Source organism: Hyla sarda, chromosome 1 (assembly GCF_029499605.1).
Source record: "Hyla sarda isolate aHylSar1 chromosome 1, aHylSar1.hap1, whole genome shotgun sequence".
Lineage (NCBI taxonomy): Eukaryota > Metazoa > Chordata > Amphibia > Anura > Hylidae > Hyla > Hyla sarda.
This window is the reverse complement of record NC_079189.1, coordinates 303,230,486-303,252,801: the sequence shown is the minus strand read 5'-3', so window position 1 is coordinate 303,252,801 and position 22,316 is coordinate 303,230,486. Positions and strand designations below refer to the sequence as shown.

General features: G+C 43.5%; 1 protein-coding gene across 3 annotated transcripts in view; it reads left to right on the top strand.

Moving 5' to 3' along the window:
* The first annotated feature begins 18,890 nt into the window (after window positions 1-18,890).
* Window positions 18,891-22,316, top strand: part of SIN3B (SIN3 transcription regulator family member B) — a 77,767-nt gene continuing 74,341 nt past the window's right edge. The window contains exon 1 of one of the 3 annotated variants that reach the window (XM_056518153.1): window positions 18,891-19,043. The gene's annotated coding sequence lies outside the window, so the exon portion shown is untranslated. Of the gene's footprint in view, window positions 19,059-22,316 lie in introns of all 3 variants that reach the window. The other 2 variants (XM_056518150.1, XM_056518152.1) reach the window with 2 other exon arrangements.

Below are 22,316 nucleotides of genomic sequence, written 5' to 3'. Positions count from 1 at the left end.
TGGAATGCTGAATGTGTCACAAAAGGGGCCCTAGATAGCAGCTGGATATTGTTGTGAAATGCTGAGTGTGTCACAATAGGGCTCTAGATAGCAGCTGGCCATTGTTGTGGAATGCTTAGTGTGTCACAATAGGGCACTAGATAGCAGCTGGACATTGTTGTGTAATTCTGAGTGTGTCACAATAGGTCCCTAGATAGCAGCTGGACATTGTTGTGGAATGCTGAATGTGTTACAAAAGGGGCCCTAGATAGCAGCTGGATATTGTTGTGGAATGCTGAGTGTGTCACAATAGGGCTCTAGATAGAAGCTGGCCATTGTTGTGGAATGCTTAATGTGTCACAATAGGGCCCTAGATAGCAGCTGGACATTGTTATGGAATGCTGAATGTGTCCCATTAGGGCCCTAGAATTGTTGTGGAAGGCTGAATGTGTCACAATAGGGCCCTAGATAGCAGCTGGACATTGTTGTGGAATGCTGAGTGTGTCACAATAGGGCCCTAGATAACAGCTGGACATTGTTGTGGAATGCTGAGTGTGTCACAATAGGGCCCTAGATAGCAGCTGGCCATTGTTGTGGAATGCTGAGTGTGTCACAATAGGGCCCTAGATAACAGCTGCACATTGTTGTGGAATGCTGAGTGTGTCACAATAGAGCCCTAGACAACAGCTGGACATTGTTGTGGAATGCTGAGTGTGTATCAATAGGGCCCTAGATAACAGCTGCACATTGTTGTGGAATGCTGAATGTGTCACAATAGGGCCCTAGATAACAGCTGGACATTGTGGTTGAATGGTGAATGTGTCACAATAGGGCCCTAGATAGCAGCTGGACATTGTTGTGGAATGCTGAATGTGTCACAATAAGGGTGCGTTCACACAGAGTAATTCAAGAGGAATTTACTCGAGTAATTCCTCTTGAATTCTCTGCTCTAAATTAATGCACATGTCCCCTTCCCATTGACTGCAATGTATTTTACACTGTGCTGTTCACACTTTGGAAATTTCGCTAGCGTAATTCCGACGCTGAATTCCTTTCCGCTTGAAGAAAGAACATGTTCATTCTTCAAGCGGAATCCGCTAGCAGAATTCAATAGAAGTCAATGGTAAAAAAAATTACGCCCGACATCGTTTGGGCGTGCAATTCGCGTGGAAATTGTAGAAGACACAGCCCATGAAAAAAGGATGACACCCATTCTCCACCACATACTCTACACAAGCCTGAAGCACAGTAAATTGCTTTCTAATAAACTGATAAACATGAGTGAAACAACTGAAAATGTCACATCTACTCAGGTTGGAGTTGTGGAACCGTGCATCAGACTACACCACTCGCAACTTCGTCTACTATTAACAATCATTGTTAATGTGATTCGTCGTCGCAGACTACGTATGGTAAGCAAGTGTTCCATATTAAAACAAAGTTAATGTTAACAATTTTTTATTTTTTTTTACCTAATATAGTTAAAATGTTTATGCTCTTTTGTATCTAGAGACGAGCCAGGCTTCGGAGGTACTGGGTGCACCCAATCAATAGCCTTCGTGATTCACATGGCTACATCGGGAAACTATATGTTGAGCTGAGAAGGTACGTGTATATGGTTTAACCCCCTACCCATTGTTATTTTTATTTAAATCTGGGCCATTTTTGACATTCTCTGTCTTCATAGGTATCCTGAAAAATTTCACAACTTTGTGAGGATGCCTATGAAGGCCTTTGACAAACTGCTGGACGTTCTTGGTCCACACCTGCGTCATCAGGATACAGTAATGCGTCAAGCCATCTTGCCCACAGCCCGTTTGTTGATCACGTTGCTGTAAGTAGAGTTTGCACTATTTTTAACCTCTTAAGGACTCAGGGCTTACCTGTATGCCCTGAGCCCGGTCCCAGTGTTTAAAACGGGTCACGCCGTGACCCCGCATCACATCGGGTCGGTCCCGGCTGCTAGTCATAGCCGGGACCCTGGGCTAACAGCGCTGGGCACCGATCATTGTGCCACGCGCTATTAACCCTTCAGACACGTCGATCAAAGTTGACCGCCGCGTCTGAAAGTGAAAGTGAACGCTTCCCGGCAGATCAGTCGGGCCGATCGGGACATCGTGATAAGATCGCAATGTCCCGATCAACTAGGATGCGAGCGGAGACCCTCTTGCCTTGCTCTGTCACGTCCGATCTGGGTTTGATTGCTTCAAGCCTGAGCTACAGGCTTGAGAAATCGAGCCCCTCTCGCTGATCCATGCAAAGCTATGGCTTTGCAGGGATCAGGGTAAAAGATCAGTATGTGCAGCATTATAGGCCCTATGAGAGCGATAGCACTGCAAAAAAAAAGTGAAAAAAAAGTGAACAAAGATCATTTAACTCCTTCCCTAATAAAAGTCTGAATCACCCCCCTTTTCCCCATAAAAAAAACAGTGTAAATAAAAATAAACATATGTGGTATCGCCGCATGTGTAAATGTCCGAACTATAAAAATATATCGTTAATTAAACCGCATGGTCAAAGCGATCAAAAAGTCTGATCAATGCAAAAATGGTACCGATAAAAACTTCAGAACACGGCACAAAAAAATGAGCCCTTATACCGGCCCGTAAGCAGAAAAATAAAAAAGTTATAGAGGTCAGAATATGACAATTTTAAACGTATACATTTTCCTGCATGTAGTTATGATTTTTTTTTCAGAAGTACGACAAAATAAACCTATATAAGTAGAGTATCATTTTAACCGTATGGACCTACAGAATAAAGATAAGGTGTCATTTTTACAAAAAAAAAAATGCACTGCGTAGAAACGGAAGCCCCCAAAATTACAAAATGTTTTTTCTTCAATTTTGTAGCACAATGAATTTTGTTTCCGTTTCGCTGTGGGTTTTTTGGTAAAATGACTAATGTCACTGCAAAGTATAATTGGTGGCGCAAAAAATAAGCCATAATATGGAATTTTATGTGCAAAATTGAAAGCGTTAGGATTTGGTGATGAGGAAAAAATGAAAATGCAAAAAACGGAAAAACGCTGAGTCCTTAAGGGGTTAATTTTCATGTTCAACATCCTCTCTCTGCAATGTGTATCCAGAATTGTTGTTCTGTGAGATAAAGTAATCATATGCAACTACCAGCATGCCCTGATACAGCCTCAACCTGCTCAGCTGACCCTAAACTACAACTCCCAGCATCTAACACCATATTGTTGTATGCTAAAGGGAATGTTAAACTTGTTTGGATTTGTAGTTTGTGGTCAGATGAAAAACTCTATTGTTTCATGTTTTTGTGATAAGTTACCAATTTACTTATTTCTCTCTTTCAGATTTCTGGCAACCGGAGAAAGTTTTGCATCATTGCGCCTCCAATTCTGAGTCGGAAAATCTACCGCCTCTGGAATGGTGAGGTCAACATGCCACATGATCTGGCAACACATGCAGCACATTTCGATGCCCAGTCCAACCCAGGAGACGTGGCTACAGGCAGCAGCAGGCTTTCAGTCTGTAGCCCAATTCCCCAACTGCATAGGCGCCGTCGATGGGAAGCATGTACGAGTGCAGCAGCCACCGCGATCAGGATCACAGTACTTCAATTACATAAAGTACTTTTCTGTGGTCCTGATGGCGGTGGCTGATGCCAATTATAAGTACATTGCCATCAACGTCGACGCCTATGGTAGTACTGGGGACTCGCGGTTGCTGATGGCAAGTGTTGCAAAATCAGGTCACTCTGCCTCCACCAAGACCTCTTCCGGGTACCACGCATCCAGTCCCCTTCGTCATGGTATCGGATGAGGCCTTTCCTCTGATGAACAACCTGCTGAGCCTATACCCACAGAGGGGACTAGATGCCCGTAAGAGAGTTTTCAACGAAAGGCTGACCTGGGCACGACGCTTCGTGGAGTGCACCTTTGGGATCATGAGTAGGAAGTGGAGGATCTTCACCTGTGCAATGCAGTTGGATGAGGCCACAGTTGATGCAGTCATCAAAGCTGCGTGTGTCCTCCCCAACTATGTCCGTGACTATGATAGCCCTGACATAGAAGTGGAACCACACGAGGCTTTGAATGATGAGTCCATCAACTGGGGCTCAGGTCGTCCATCCAACCATGCAGTACTTGTGAGAGAAACCTTCGCTGACTATTTCATGTCCCCCGAAGGTGCCGTATCCTGGCAAGTTTATCAGCCTTGTTGATCAACAAAGGTGCTGTGTAATTGATGCATATGGACCAAAAGCAGTTTTTCAAGGCCCTCCATAGATGTCCTCACCTCGTGGACTAGCTTAAAGCAAACAGTATACCTTATCCAACCGTGTGGTCTTGATGATGTTGACTATTTTCATAGAAATTTTGGCTTCTTTCCTAATTCTTGGACACTACCTTTAGCCATGTGTGGTCGCCTACAACCACAACCTTATCTGTCCTAGTGGTGGTCTGCTGTGCTACCAGTATGTTTGTGAAAACTTTTGTTGTGTTACGTTATATTTATGTAGAAATAGTTGTGATATTTCTTCCAACACCCTATTCTTTAAAGTTTTTTTAAGTAAAAAGTAATGTTGTGAGTATTTTGATATATACCTAGGTGTTTTGGGTTATCTAACTTATATGTAGAAATTTTTTTTGGCTATAGCAAACATTTATCTCCCTTTTATTTTTTGGTTCAACAGATGGCAAAATAGAAAGGGATCTGATTGTTTGCTATGGTCAACTCCATTAAATTAAATTGGGACAAGTCATTCATTACAAGTTAATAAATGAAAATAAGACAATAATTTTGATTATCCAAAAAATGTTTTACATTACAAAGCCTACCCAACCAACCACCCACCTAAATTATATGAACTTGGTAATATGCACATGAGCACATGGCTACTTAAAAAGTATAGGATAGGCTCTAAAAACATAATGAAACATACCTCTATGATCAGTTCGTCAAGATTTACTTGGAATTTCTTAGCAGACTTTTTTTTTTTACATTTTGGTGCTCATATATAACTTGCAGCAAACTCACAGGTGTAGGCTATAGATTTCTGAGTAGCAGAATCATAAAATGGCCAATTTGGCCCTCCCACAAACCCTCCCCTTCTTTCTTCCCCATTTCCACATGCAATTCTGCACGAATTCCGCGTGAAATAAAATTTAGTTTTTTCGCACAAATTTTTTTAAGCGTCAATTCCTCAAGAATTACTAGATAGCAGCTGGCCATTGTTGTGGAATGCTGAATGTGTCACAATAGGGCCCTAGATAGCAGCTGGCCATTGTTGTGGAATGCTTAGTGTGTCACAATAGGGCCCTAGATAGCAGCTGGACGTTGTTGTGGAATGCTGAGTGTGTATCAATAGGGCCCTAGATAGCAGCTGGACATTGTTGTGGAATGCTTAGTGTGTCACAATAGGGCCCTAGATAGCAGCTGAACATTGTTGTGGAATGCTGAATGTGTCACAATAGGGCCCTAGATAGCAGCTGGCCATTGTTGTGGAATGCTTCGTGTGTCACAATAGGGCCCTAGATAGCAGCTGGACATTGTTGTGGAATGCTTAGTGCGTCACAAAAGGGCCCTAGAGAGCATCTGGACATTGTTGTGGAATGCTGTGTGTGTCACAATAGGGCCCTAGATAGCAGCTGGCCATTGTTGTGGAGTGCTTAGTGTGTCACAATAGGTCCCTAGATAGCAGCTGGCCATTGTTGTGGAATGCTGAGTGTGTCACAATAGGGTCCTAGATAACAGCTGGACAGTGTTGTGGAATGCTGAATGTGTCACAATAGAGTCCTAGATAGTAGCTGGACATTGTTGTGGAATGCTGAATGTGTCACAATAGGTCCCTAGATAACAGTTGGACATTGTTGTGGAATGTTGAATGTGTCACAATAGGTCCCTAGATAACAGTTGGACATTGTTGTGGAATGCTGAATGTGTCACAATAGGGCCCTAGATAGCAGCTGGCCACTGTTGTGGAATGCTTGGTGTGTCACAATAGGTCCCTAGATAGCAGCTGGCCATTGTTGTGGAATGCTGAGTGTGTCACAATAGGGTCCTAGATAACAGCTGGACATTGTTGTGGAATGCTGAATGTGTCACAATAGGGTCCTAGATAGTAGCTGGACATTGTTGTGGAATGCTGAATGTGTCACAATAGGTCCCTAGATAACAGTTGGACATTGTTGTGGAATTCTGAATGTGTCACAATAGGGCCCTAGATAGCAGCTGGCCACTGTTGTGGAATGCTTGGTGTGTCACAATAGGGACCTAGATAGCAGCTGGACATTGTTGTGGAATGCTGAGTGTCACAATAGGGCCCTAGATAACAGCTGGACTTTGTTGTGTAATGCTGAGTGTGTCACAATAGGGCCCTAGATAACAGCTGGACATTGTTGTGGAATGCTGAATGTGTCACAATAGGGTCCTACATAAAAGCTTGACATTGTTGTGGAATGTTTAATGTGTCACAATAGGGTCCTAGATAGCAGCTGGCCATTGTTGTGGAATGCTGAATGTGTCACAATAGGGCCCTAGATAGCAGCTGGACATTGTTGTGAAAGGATGAATGTGTAACAATAGGGCCCTAGATAGCAGCTGGACATTGTTGTGGAATGCTGAGTGTGTCGCAATAAGGCCCTAGATATTTAAAAACTATTTACTATGCAGGGTGGGCCATTTATCTGGATACACCTTAATAAAATGGGAATGGTTGGTGATATTAACTTCCTGTTTGTGGCACATTAGTATATGTGAGGGGGGAAACTTTTCAAGATGGGTGGTGACCATGGTGGCCATTTTGAAGTTGGCCATTTTGAATCCAACTTTTGTTTTTTCTCAGGAAAAGGGTCATGTGACACATCAAACTTATTGGGAATTTCACAAGAAAAACAATGATGTGCTTGGAATTAACGTAACTTTATTCTTTCATGAGTTATTTACAAGTTTCTGACCACTTATAAAATGTGTTCAATGTGCTGCCATTGTGTTGGATTGTCAATGCAACCCTCTTCTCCCACTCTTCACACACTGATAGCAACACCGCAGGAGAAATGCTAGCACAGGCTTCCAGTATCCATAGTTTCAGGTGCTGCACATCTCGTATCTTCACAGCATAGACAATTGCCTTCAGATGACCCCAAAGATAAAAGTCTAAGGGGGTCAGATCGGGAGACCTTGGGGGCCATTTAACTGGCCCACGATGACCAATCCACTTTCCAGGAAACTGTTCATCTAGGAATGCTCAGACCTGGCATGTCCCCTGAGTTTTTCCTGCAAGATGGTGCACCACCACATTATGGGTGTCAGGTCCGAGCATTCCTGGCCGCCATGGTCACCACCCATCCTGAAAAGTTTCCCCCCTCACATATACTAATGTGACAGAAACAGGAAGTTAATATCACCAACCATTCCCATTTTATTAAGGTGTATCCATATAAATGGCCCACCCTGTACTTTAAGTCTTCCTAGGAGGCTTGAATATGCGATCACTTTATAATTTGTACAGTGTCCATTCATTTTGTCAATCTCCTATTACAACCAGAAGGGGCCGGTGATCTGAAGAAAACTGTGTCCTTTCAGATCACCGGCATGCTGGAGCTAAGTTGTTAAAGTCACCAATAGTCTTCCATAGAGACTGTTGCCCTCTAAGAGTGGATAAGGGAATATAAATGGCTAAAATGATGTCCCCTGAATCTTAGTAGCTGTATACACCTATGATGGAATAGCTATTGATTGTTGCAATCCTTGTACATTGTTAATAATTTTTAATTAGCCACTATGATAATCAGCCATTATGATTACAGTGACAGTCTTTGGCCAATATATAGTACTAGCTGAGTACCCAGCGTTGCCCGTTTTTTCCTTTCTAATCCTTGAGGAGAATCAACAGAGGAAGCTTTTGACTTCATATCCCGTCCTAATATATTGTTGTCATATCCCAACCCATATCTCGTCCTCATATCTCGACCTCATATACCGTCCTCCTATCCCGTCCTCCTATCTTGACCTCCTATCTCAACCTTCTATCGTGACCTCCTATCCCGTCCTCCTATCCTGACCTCCAATCCTGTTCTCAAATCTCGACCTTCTATCCCGACCTTCTATCCCGACCTCCTATCCCGACCTCCTATCCCAACCTCATATCCCGTCCTCATATCCCGACCCTTAATATGTGTACCAGGTATTGAAATATCTCCAGCCGTACAGAAGTTATGTGGGAACATTCATTTCCCATTGATTTGCATGGGACTTTAAACGAAAACCCCGACCCTAACAAATAAGGGTAGTTAAGGGTTAAATTAACTATCCTATATTTTAAGTGGACATATAAGTAACATGTGACCAAGTATTATCGAAATATCTCCAGCCGTTTGGAAGTTATGCAGTAACATATATTTCCCATAGACTTGTATGGGACTTTAAACAAAAACCCTGACCCTGGCAAATGGGGGTGAGTAAGAGTTAACAGTGCAAAGATACTGCTCTATCCCTGTATCCTGGCTTCTGTGCTGCAGACCGGCAGGGTGGCGTTCCCTTCCACGTGCAATTAGTAGAAAACGGAAGATGTCCAGCACCAGAAAGGCAGGTAAAAACTTGTTTATTGAGGTACAAAAGTGACAAACAGCATATCGAGGAGCGTAGAGCCTACGCGTTTCAGGCTAAAGAGCCCTTAGTCATGGCATGAGTAAGAGTTAAATTACCTATCCTTTGTTTGTTGTTGACATATAAGTAACATGTGTGCCAAGTTTCATGTTAATATCTTTAGCCGTTTGGACGTGATGCTGGAACATACATACATACATACATACACACACACACATACACACATTGGGGTAGATTTATCAAGATCTGCCCAGAGGAAAAGTTGCCCAGTTGCCCATAGCAACCAATCAGCTCTCTTCTTTCATTTTTAACAAGGCCTCTGCAAAATGAAAGAAGCGATCAGATTGGTTGCTATGGGCAACTGGGCAACTTATCCTCTGGACAGGTTTTCATAAATCTCCCCCATTGAGTTTTATATATATATAGACTACAAGTTTAAAACAACTGAATATTAAAGGAGATCTGTAGTGCTCAGAACTTTATCCACTATTCGAAGGATAGGGGATAAGTTTTAGATCGCGATCTCCTGTACGGGGCCGCGGCAATGTACAGGAAAGGGGGTGTTCCGTCCCCACATGTCGTGGCAGCAGGCACGCCCCCTCCATGAATCCCATAGAGATACATGGAGGGGTGTGCCGGCTGCCGCGTCATGCGGGGACAGAACGCCCCCTTTCCTGTACAGGAGATCGCGGGGGCCCCAGCGCTCGGACCCCCCGCGATCTAAAACTTATCCCCAATCCTTTGGATAGGGGAAAAAGTTCAGAGCACTACAGATCTCCTTTAAAGGAGATATCCAGTGGTGAAAAATTTATCCCCTATCCTAAGGATAGGGGTTCTTAGCGGTTGGATACATTTTTTGCGCCATGATCTGTAGTTTCTATCGGTACCATTTTTGTTAAGATGGGACTTTATTGAAAAAAATTTCAGGTATATGATGTGATTAAAAATTTGTATTTTTTGTGTATGGTATTTTTTTTATATTTAAAAAAAAATGTGGGAGCTCAACGTAAAAAGAGAAAACCTATACCGAGGATACAGCGTTGCACATACCCATGTGCCAAGAAAGAGTACTAATAGTGTAAAAAGGGGAGGCAGTCCTGCTAGGCTAGGTCAGAGTAAAAGATATAAGGTCAAAAATTAGAAGAAAGAGAGAGAGAAAAAAGAAAACGTGTCTAAAATAGCATAAAATGATAACATTTATTTGGAAAAATGATGTGAGGTCTGCGGCAGGGCCCTTGTCGCAGACTGGTCACTAGATAAAATGGTTACAATGGTATAAAATGCTAAAAATATAAAATATACACAGTGGTATTGCACTTCACTAATTGGACAACGAGACAATGAAAGTGGGGCAATGGGACAGTGCAAACAGTATCTGTTTAGTTATACTGTAAAGTCATATTATAAGAGCCAGGATTAATCCAGATGAAAGTACATAGCAAAAAAGTTGATAATCCAATAAGGCAAATTTTCGGTAGCTCTGGAGCCTCCCAGATTGGGGCCCACTATAAAGTTTTTTAGGTGCAGAGATACAGGCGATGCCCCCTCTACCCCGATGGCACAGGGACTGAATGCAAGAGGGCAATCGCTATACAGTTCAGGCACTTAGTGCCTCTTACCGGCTACAGTGTGCACAGTCAGGTGAGTGCAGCTGTGCTTGCGATCCGGATACCCGTCCCTCTGTCCCGGCGGCACGGGAGAAATGTAGGAGGGGTGATATGATGCTGGGGGTCGGAGATGATGGCTGGGAAGCAGCGTGTGGACAGGAGAGAGCATAGAGGAGTACTATCAGACAGGAGAGAGCACAGTGGAGTCTATCAGACAGGAAATAGCACAGAGGAGTACTATCAGCCAGGAGAGAGAGCACAGAGCAGTGCTATCAGACAGGAGAGAGCACAGAGGAGTACAATCAGACAAGAGAGAGCACAGAGGAGTACTATCAGACAGGAGAGAGCACAGAGGAGTGCAATCAGACAAGAGAGAGCACAAAGGAGTGCCATCAGACAGGAGAGAGCACAGAGGAGTCCTATCAGACAGGAAAGAGCACAGAGGATTGCTATCAGACAGGAGAGAGCACAGAGGAGTGCTATAAGATAGGAGAGAGCACAGAGGAGTGCTATCAGACAGGAGAGAGCACAGAGGAGTGCTTTCAGACTGGAGAGAGCACAGAGGAGTACTATCAGACAGGAGAGAGCAGATAGGAGTACTATCAGACAGGAGAGAGCACAGAGGAGTGCTTTCAGACTGGAGAGAGCACAGAGGAGTACTATCAGACAGGAGAGAGCACATAGGAGTACTATCAGACAGGAGAGAGTACAGAGGAGTCCTATCAGACAGGAGAGAGCACAGAGGTGTCCTATCATACAGGAGAGAGCACAGAGGAGTCCTATCAGACAGGAGAGAGCACAGAGGAGTACTATCAGACAAGAGAAAGCACAAAGGAGTGCCATAAGACAGGAGAGAGCACAGAGGATTGCTATCAGACAGGAGAGAGCACATAGGAGTGCTATCAGATAGGAGAGAGCACAGAGGAGTACTATCAGACAGGAGAGAGTACAGAAGAGTACTTTCAGACAGGTGAGAGCACAGAGGAGTGCTATCAGACAAGAGAGAGCACAGAGGAGTACTATCAGACAGGAGAGAGCATAGAGGAGTGCAATCAGACAGGAGAGAGCACATAGGAGTACTATCAGACAGGAGAGAGTACAGAGGAGTCCTATCAGACAGGAGAGAGCACAGTGGAGTCTATCAGACAGGAAATAGCACAGAGGAGTACTATCAGACAGGAGAGAGAGCATAGAGGAGTGCTATCAGACAGGAGAGAGAACACAGTAGTACAATCAGACAAGAGAGAGCACAAAGGAGTGCTATGAGACAGGAGAGAGCACAGAGGAGTGCTTTCCGACTGGAGAGAGCACAGATGAGTACTATCAGACAGGAGAGAGCACATAGGAGTACTATCAGACAGGATAGAGCACAAAGGAGTCCTATCAGACAGGAGAGAGCACAGAGGAGTCCTATCAGACAGGAGAGAGCACAGAGGTGTCCTATCATACAGGAGAGAGCACAGAGGAGTCCTATCAGACAGGAGAGAGCACAGAGGAGTACTATCAGACAAGAGAAAGCACAAAGGAGTGCCATAAGACAGGAGACAGCACAGAGGATTGCTATCAGACAAGAGAGAGCACATAGGAGTGCTATCAGATAGGAGAGAGCACAGAGGAGTACTATCAGACAGGAGAGAGTACAGAGGAGTACTTTCAGACAGGTGAGAGCACAGAGGAGTGCTATCAGACAAGAGAGAGCACAGAGGAGTACTATCAGACAGGAGAGAGCATAGAGGAGTGCAATCAGACAGGAGAGAGCACAGAGGAGTCCTATCAGACAGGAAAGAGCACAGAGGATTGCTATTAGACAGGAGAGAGCACAGAGGAGTGCTATCAGATAGGAGAGAGCACAGAGGAGTGCTATCAGACAGGAGAGAGCACAGAGGAGTGCTTTCAGACTGGAGAGAGCACAGAGGAGTACTATCAGACAGGATAGAGCACAAAGGAGTCCTATCAGACAGGAGAGAGCACAGAGGTGTCCTATCATACAGGAGAGAGCACAGAGGAGTCCTATCAGACAGGAGAGAGCACAGAGGAGTACTATCAGACAAGAGAAAGCACAAAGGAGTGCCATAAGACAGGAGAGAGCACAGAGGATTGCTATCAGACAGGAGAGAGCACATAGGAGTGCTATCAGATAGGAGAGAGCACAGAGGAGTACTATCAGACAGGAGAGAGTACAGAGGAGTACTTTCAGACAGGTGAGAGCACAGAGGAGTGCTATCAGACAGGAGAGAGCACAGAGGAGTCCTATCAGGCAGGAGAGAGCACAGAGGAGTCCTATCAGACAGGAGAGAGCACAGAGGAGTCCTATCAGACAGGAGAGATCACAAATGAGTGTTATCAGACAGGTGAGAGCACAGGGGAGTCCTATCAGACAGGAGAGCGCACAGAGGAGTATTATCAGACAGGAGAGAGCATAGAGGAGTACTATCAGACAGGAGAGAGCACAGAGGAGTACTATCAGACAGGAGGGAGCACAGAGGAGTGCTAGCCCACCCTCACTTACTGGACTTTGTCCATGCCTGTGCTTCAGCTTGGACAAAACCAGGATTTTATAAGCCATGATTTCTATCAAAAGGAAATAACATTTTCTTATAAAGTAAATTTTTTATATTATTAAGGTTAATATTTTGCCAAGATGTACAACATCTAAAAAGTTTTTGAATCTGACAGTGCCCATTTAAATGGGAAAATAAGGGTAATTTTATTTATTAAGGGAGGGGGAATTATATAATTTTAGAGACTTTTTTCATTTATTTTTTTTACACTTTTTCAGACTCCATAGGGGACTTTTATTTGCAATCGTTAGAATGCATTCAGTGTATAATGCTATTTGTATGGCATAGCAATTGTATGGCTAAGCAAGGCTACAGTGAATCAACTATCGGCGGCACGAGGCAGCTATGGAGACCCTCCTCCACCATTTTATCTCATAGAACCCCCGCATTCATGTTGCGGGGGTTCCATGAGCTCCACTGGGATAGCCGTTGCCTGGCATAAGCAGTAAGTGTGGGGCTACTGATAGTAGCGGACACTCACTGGTCTGAAGCGAGCGCAGCTTCTGCACTTGCTTCATAACCACTTAAGGCGTCAGGGCGTACAGGTATGCCCTGCGTCATTAAATACCTGAGGATGAGGGCGTACCTGTACGCCCTGTGTCCTTAACGGGTTAAATGTAGATATTGGGGATTCCACAGCCAGCAAAATGTGCATCAACAGTGACATTTTAAGATTTTATTGCAGGTTGTGACATTTGTATTGAAGTTAATGGAAAAAATGCACAACAAATCTGAATTATCCATGACAGAAACTGTCAAGATTTAAAAATCTGCACCAGGTCAATTTCAATGCAGAAAACAATGTACAATATCTGTATGAGATTCATAAAATCTTATCCAAATGTATGGTGCAGTAATCAATCACAGTAAATCACAGTAATTCTGGTATGTGTAAATGTACCTTAAAGCGTACCTGTCAGATCCATCACCAACATTTTTTTTTTTTACTCAGTACCTAATCCTGACCATATACATGTAATTTTTATGCCCCTATCACCTAATACCTCTTTTCACTAGCTTACAGTATTGGAAATCCTGTCAGGGGAAGGGGGCGTGTCCCTCCCTTGTGATGGTGGGAGGTGATTGGTGTGTCTGCTCATGCATCCTTGCCCATGAGTCATCTCTTGTCCATTCACAACTATTTTAGGGGAAACCCCCAAGGGGAACCCTTAAACTAAGTACCACCTAAAATCTAACTTTTATTAGTCTTATTAAAATGTTAAACTAAACAGTAAATATATGATTTCCTTATGGTGTAGTCTACACCACTAAATTTAAAACCACAGCCTCGAACCAACTCCCATTGTGATATTATTGTGATAACTGCAATTAATGCCAGAATGATTGCACATTGATCAACCTCTTGGATGTGATGATCTGTTTTTAGGGGGGTTGTGAGTGGCTGCTAATTAAAACCTCTGAACATTAGCCAGTGCCTCCAACGTTTCGCTGGCACCCCAGCTTCGTCAGGAAGGGCTGGTGGCTAATGGCCAGCGGGTGTCCCGTGGTTCCTTATATACTACGGCGTCTGATGTCATAAATATTCGCCGCGGCCCCTCAGCCTATCTCCGCTTAAGGTGTATTGGCCTATCATAGCAGGTTATTCGAGTCACGCGTCTGTTTGTTGTTGTTCTCATAGCCAATCACAATATACTCCTAGATGCGTCATGTGAATAGACGCGCGCGTCATGAACAAGCGACGCGCACGTCATCCAACTTTATTGAAACTCTGTATGTGCTCACTATGTTCGCGGGTTACTCGTGCGCATGACATTAGACTTGAATTCTGTTTCTCTTTTGTTGGAGTCATTGCGCATGCCATGACTAGTCACTTAGAATAACAATGTCATGTAGCTTAAATATTGTGCCCATGTATACACATCTCAGTTACTTAGAGCTTGAACCATAACGAATATAATTAAAGTACATAGATATGGGTTGTATATCTTTCTAAGTGGCTGGGAGTAATGACAACGCAATACGCTAGGTCCGGTTACATATACAGAGACAATAATGGCAGTAGAAATTAACTAAGTCTTCTGGCATGCGCATAAACATCCATGTCAGTGGAATAAACTAACTCCGGCGGCATGCGTAAAAACATCCATATCAGTGGAATAATACTAAGTCCGCTGGCATGCGCAATGACTCCAACGAAAGAGAAACAGAATTCAAGTCTAATGTCATGCGCACGAGTAACCCGCGAACATAGTGAGCACATACAGAGTTTCAATAAAGTTGGATGAAGTGCGCGTCGCTTGTTCATGACGCGTGCGTCTATTCACATGACGCATCTAGGAGTATATTGTGATTGGCTATGAGAACAACAACAAACAGACGCGTGACTCGAATAACCTGCTATGATAGGCCAATACACCTTAAGCGGAGATAGGCTGAGGGGCCGCGGCAAATATTTATGACATCAGACGCCGTAGTATATAAGGAACCACGGGACACCCGCTGGCCATTAGCCACCAGCCCTTCCTGACGAAGCTGGGGTGCCAGCGAAACGTTGGAGGCGCTGGCTAATGTTCAGAGTTTTTAATTAGCAGCCACTCACAACCCCCCTAAAAACAGATCATCGCATCCAAGAGGTTGATCAATGTGCAATCATTCTGACATTAATTGCAGTTATCACAATAATATCACAATGGGAGTTGGTTCGAGGCTGTGGTTTTAAATTTAGTGGTGTAGACTACACCATAAGGAAATCATATATTTACTATTTAGTTTAACATTTTAATAAGACTAATAAAAGTTAGATTTTAGGTGGTACTTAGTTTAAGGGTTCCCCTTGGGGGTTTCCCCTAAAATAGTTGTGAATATATTAAGACCCTGGTACCCCCCGTGGGGCATTTGTTGTGATATCTCTTGTTCATGACTCATGGACAAGCTGAAGCTGCTGCAGGACTAGTTAGTGTCCCAGTAGGTATTGAGAGCTTTAGTGGTGGGATTTACAAGAGCCATTTTCTGTAATATTCAAAAACATTTTAAAAACAATATTGCAAAAGGTCTTTAATTTTCATCAGTAACAACATATAAGAACTTTCTATGAGACTCTGTCAGCACTATATGTACCACTGAATTGACAAGTCAATTATTTTCTACTATGTGGTTACAACATACTCATAAGTTGACCTATTTGGTGTTGAAAATCCAACACAGCACTGAGAGTTATGCTGTTTTAGACAAAAAACATCAGTGGGCCTTCCATTTCAGTCGCCCACTGATCAGACATTGCTCTAATCAATATGCTATCATTGCCTGTTATTGAAAAACGTATTTAGGCTATCAGGTGCAGAGTAAAGGATATTCTGCAGCACACATCATCAGTTCCAACGTTAAACTTTATTGGCAGCAAAGTGAAGCGCACGGGCAACAATGTTTTGCACTTACAGCTTCTTCACAGCCTAATTAGAAATTAGATACCCTCCCTGTTCTACAACAATGGTAGAAAAAGTGCACATTAAAAACAATGTTTAAACGTCTATACACATAAAAGACCAAAAAAAAAAACAGGTGGAGAGAAATTAAAGCACAGAAAGTTACTCCTCGGCACCCTCATCATATATTACATGGAAGAAGAGACACTGATATATTTACGTTCATTGAGACCAAGCGGGCCGAGTGCTCCCGTTCTCAATATTAATGATATTTCACATTGCAACAATTGCTGATGGCGATCTCCTCCATATTGGGAAGCGTTAACCCTTTTTAATCCTAAAAACGTCATGCACTTTGGATCCGCATTATAGACTTCACACATATAAATAATCAATCTTGGAGATCCTAACTTAGTTCTCAGTGACCGTACATGTTCATTAAAGCTTTTGAATAGTGGACGAATTGTCTTACCAATATAAAACATATGACAATCACATATTATTGCATATACCACATATGCCGTCCTACATAAAGAAATCCATAAAGGGGTAGTCCAGTGGTGAAAAACTTATCCCCTATCCTAAGGATAGGGGATAAGTTTGAGATCGTGGGGGGTCTGACCGCTGGGGCCCCCTGCGATCTCTCTGTACAGGGGCCCCGGCTCTCTGGGCAGATAGCGGGTGTCAACCACCGCACGAAGCGGCGGCCGACACGCCCCCTCAATACATCTCAATGGCAGAGCCGGAGATTGCCGAAGGCAGCGCTCCGGCTCTGCCATAGAGTTGTATTGAGGGGGCGTGTCGGCCGCCGCTTCGTGCGGAGGTCGACACGCCCCCTTCCCGCGGGCTGTCGGGGCTCCGTACAGGAGATCGCAGGGGGCCCCAGAGGTCGGACCCCCCGCGATCTGCATTTTATCCCCTATCCTTAGGATACGGGATAAGTTGTTCACCACTGGGTCACCACTGGATATTTCCTTTAATAAACAACTCAGTCTGACCCAGCCAGATAAACTGTACCTCCAAAAATTGCCACAACATCAGCAGCTGCCGCATTTATGGTTTCCCTTAGGAATAGCATCTAGAAGCCAGCTCTTGAAGGTAGAGGTATCCATTCTGCTGAAGGGAATCTCTCAAATTCTTGCAGCAATGGAAAGAAATGACAAGTTTGTGTTGAGCCTTCTCAGTAAGTGCAGGGTCCTCATCAATATTCCACCAAATTCTTACTAATGGCAGATTTTATGATGTCATACATTGGACTGTGTCTGAAAATAAAATAAAAATCTTTTTTTTACTATTCTTCCTAGAATTATACATAAACTGGTGTCTATCCATGTTTTTTTTGCTTGTTCGATTAGTGAAGCAGGGTAACCACGTTCCTCCAGTCTTTTACTTAATACCCTGGAATGTTGGTCAAACAAATCGATGCCATTGTTAATTCGTCATAGCCGCACAAATTGTCCATATGGTAAGGAGCGTTTAATGTATGTAGGGTGGTAACTCTCATGGTGTAGTAATGCGTTGTAGCAGTGGGTTTTGAAAAGACGGTGGTGTGAATACCTTCCTTCATGAGTGTCACCTAAACATCAAGAAAGGTGGCGGTCTGATTACCAGAATCACTAGTAAAGTGCAAATAAAAAATGCTGTTATTAAGCTAAGTTACAAATGAATGAAATTCCTCTTCTGACCCGGCTGACAAAAATGTCGTCTATATAGCGCAAAAAGAGACGGATGTCTCAGAAAGTGGTTACTAAGGGAGAACACCATCTGATTCTCCAAACCGCCCAAAAAAAATGTTTGCAAACGTAGGCGCGACCGGGGTCCCCATCGCGGTCCCTGCTCGCTGCCAGTACCACTTCTGGTCAAATTGAAAGGCATTGTGAAGAAGCAGAATTCCACGCAGTGAACAGTACCATCAGTGTGAATGGGTCTTCCAGGAAACCCGTCCACACTGCAGAATTTCAGCGGCGGACAATTCCGCTGCTAAAATTGTTCCGCAATTCTTTACGCAGAATTCAGCGAGTACTACATAGCTGTCAATGGTGACAGCGCAGTGCCCCGCGGTCCTACCGCTGAAGTATTTCCGGAATCTCTGCTCTGGGAATTCCTTGAGCAGAGATATTGCAGTGTGAACAACTCCTTACGGTTTATAAATATAAATAAGTCCTCCCCTAATAAAAACTTAAGTCCCCCTTCTTTTCCCAAAAAAAGAGGAGGGGGAAAAATGAACATGCAATACATTTCCTGCGTCCAAACCTTTAGCTCTAATATTTCATGTTAATACGCCCATTTTTCCCATAATCTACATGTATTGTTGCTGATTACGACTAAAAAGGCACATAAAATGAAATAGCCTTTTAGTTTTATGCTGTGTGAACATACCCCTTAGTCCAAACTGTGGACCTCCAGATGTTGCAAAACTACAACTCCCAGCATGCACGGACAAATTGTAGTTTTGCAACAGCTGGAGGTCCACCGTCGGGCGACCCCGGTCTTAGATAGTATTGATAAATGAGGCCCACTGTGTTTCCTGCTGCAGCCAATCAGACGCGTCCTTTCATTTTCACATCTGCAATCTGATTAGCTGCTAGAGGCAGTAATGACACCTTTTGTCTGTGCAATGTGACGGACCTATAACCAGAACGCTCCCTATTCCAACACAGCGTCTCGCCACAGAACTCTCCCCTTTCCCCGTTGCCTAGCTACACCCCCCTCCTCCATAGCGCTCCGTCTACCTCCGTGCGTCCTGCCGAAGGAATGTACGGCGTGACGTCACGGTACGTGCCCTGACGGCGGCGGATTTCCCGTCGTACCTTGTGTCAATTTGCAAGGATACGGTCTGTTCCCGGTGTCAAGAGAGACAGCGGAGATGACTGCTCCCCTGCTAGAAAAGATGGCGGAGAAGACCGAAAAGAAATAACAGCGGCCGGAAGAGACAGGGAGGTAACGACTGTGTAGGTATGGGAGGCGATTGGGACACAACAAGGAGGAGAGAGATGGAGGACGGGCACAAAGCGGCGGAGGCTACCATGACGGAGCCCGGCTACTGAGGGTCCTAACGTGGGCACGGGAGAGGGCACAATGCAGTCGATGGGGCTCCGTGTCCTGGCTGGGTATATGGAGCAGAATGTATTGTACTATACAGCAGGTTAAGACAGTGGGTGGGCTATACATATCTATCTATATATATATATATAATGGATGATGTCCCCATATTCTAAGATTGCGAGCAGTTTACATATGTAGAATTAATAAAATGCCGACTTTAGGGCAGCGGTCTCCAAACTGTGGCCCTCCAGATGTTGCAAAACTGCAGCTCCCAGCATGCCATTGGCTGTTTTTAAATGCTGGGATCTGATCTTGTTCTGCATCATCCTAAGGTCCACAGTTTGGAGACCAGTGCCAAGTGTTCTAAGCCCTTTATAACAAAGCTGTCACATTGATAATGCAATCCATTCTGCAGGGCTTATGTTACAGTGCAGGAGGAGCGGAGCAGAGGCTGAATCCATAACTTGTCATTCATGGGAATGGATGGCTTTTGGCTAAGTAGTCAAGTGGGCGTTCCTATTGTGATTGACAGCTCTATAAGCACAGTTATATACAGATAGCTGTCAGTCAATTAGGACCACTTAACTTATCCCAGGATGAGCAGAAATTATTATGAATAAATTTAAAGCTATACAGTGATCCCCTCAACTTACAATGGCCTCAACATACAATAGATTCAACATACAATGGTCTTTTCTGGACCATCGTAAGTTGAAACCAGACTCAACATACAATGTACAGACAGTGCAGATCTGTGAAACGTGTCAATGGCTGGAAGATCAGAATGGGCATTCACTGGTAAAACCCCTGTATTACTGAAGTGTATGCACTGACTGATGTATGGTAGCGCCCCCTACAGTACAGGGAGGTATTACATGTTCTGTACTCTTTACCTGTGCCAGGGTTAGCTGCTCCTTTGGACACCAGGTGAGGGCAGCTCCATTTTACTTTTTTATGACATTGCGTGTACTGTACAGGACCCTGAAGAAGCTCCTGTCCTCTACATAGACCAGTGTTTCCCAATCAGAGAGCCTCCAGCTGTTGCAAAACTACAACTCCCAGCATGCCCGGAAAGCCAAAGGCTGTCCGGGCATGCTGGGAGTTGTAGTTTTGCAACAGCTGCAGGCTCCCTGCTTGGGAAACACTGACATAGACAGTGATTTACATCTCCCAGCAGATCTTTCTTACTTTTATATGTAAGGACTTGCTTTATATATATTAGTTATCTACTTATTTTTGTTTAATCCTCACTTTTTCCTATTTTGGATGACATTTTGGTGCCTTTAGAACCAATTACCAGGTTTCCATAGAGTTATGGTCTCAACATACAATGGTTTCAACATACAATGGTCGTCCCGGAACCAATTAATATTGTAACTTGAGGGACCACTGTATATATGTGTGTGTATGTATGTATGTATATATATATATATATATATATATATATATATGATTGCAGACTGTTCAGCACCTCCTGTGTACGTCACCACTGTAATGATCAATAGGAATCTCCTGGTACTTGTTCACGTCACTACAAGTGAGGAAATATCCTCTCTATATACCAGGCAGCTACAAGGATCACTTTGGTTTTCAAAATGTACTCGAAAAGAAAACAGAAGTTTTTCCCTATTTGATGGCAATGTACTGTGCCATAGACTTTTGCTAAATACGTCTCTTGCTGAGAGCTGTATAGCTGCTGCAGGTAAACATATGCAGATAACCCAGCTTACCTTAGTGTGTCCACCTCTGAGCATCATTTATCAGGTTAAATACATATATTAAACGTCAGTGACTATTTTCCACTTAAAGGGGTACTACGGTGGAAAACCTTTTTTTTTTTTTTTTTTTTTTTTTTCAAATAAACTGGTACCAGAAAGTTAAACAGATTTGTAAATTACTTCTGTTAAAAATTCTTTACACTTCCATTACTTATTAGCAGCTGTACACTCCAGAGGAAGTTATTTTCTTTTTAATTTCTTTTTTGTGTTGTCCACAGTGCTCTCTGCTGACACCTCTGTTCGTGTCAGGAACTGTCTAGAGCAGCATATGTTTGCTATGGGGATTTTCTCCTGCTCTGGACAGTTCCTGATAAGGGTATCAGGTGTCAGCAGAGAGCACTGTGGACAAGACAAAAAAGAAATTCAAAAAGAAAAGAACTTCCTCTGTAGCATACAGCTGCTAAAAAGTACTGGAAATGTAAAGATTTTTTTTTAATAGAAGTGATTTACAAATCTGTTTAACTTTCTTGCACCGTTGATTTAATAAATAAATAAAATAAAAATTCCACTGGGGTACCCCTTTAAATATCAACAAATATGAAAAAAGACTAGAATATGGTGGTACTTAATCTACCACAAAATCTGACCGAGAATTTAGCCAAGGAGTGATATCCTCTCAACACTGGCTTCTTCTCATGGACTAGATATACTAGAAATGGATGTGGATGTGGTTGCAATATGGTGGGTAGGAATATGGATGAGTGGAAAGAGAAATGTGTAAGGATGGAGATCTAGTTACTAGTAATATGAATGTGGTTAGAGGTATGGTATAGGTCTGTTAGTGTAGTGATCGAGTGCAACTATGTATGTGGTCCCTCAAGTTACAATATTAATTGGTTCCAGGAGGACCATTGTAAATTGAAACCATTGTATGTTGAGACCATAACTCTATGGAAACCTGATAATTGGTTTTGAAGCCCCAAAATGTCATCCAAAAATAGGAAAAAGTGAGAATGAAAGCAAAATAAGTAGATAACTAATATAGATAAAGCAAGTCCTTATATATAAAAGTAAGAAAGAGCTGCTGGGAGCTGCGATCACTGTCTATTTCAGTGTCACCCAACCAGGGTTCCTCCAGCTGTTGCAAAACTATAACTCCCAGCATGCCCGGACAGCCGAAGGCTGTCCGGGCATGCTGGGAGTTGTAGTTTTGCAACAGCTGGAGGCACCCTCTTTGGGAAACACTGGGAAAATGGAGCTGCCCTCACCTGATGTCCAAAGGAGCCTGGCACAGGTAAAGAGTACAGAACATGTAATACCTCCCTGTACTCTAGGGGGGCGCTACCAGACACCAGTGAGTGCATGCACTTTAGGTATACACAGGTTTTACCAGTGAAATATCCATTCTGATTGGTCGGATCTTCCAGCTATTGACGCGTTTCGCAGATCC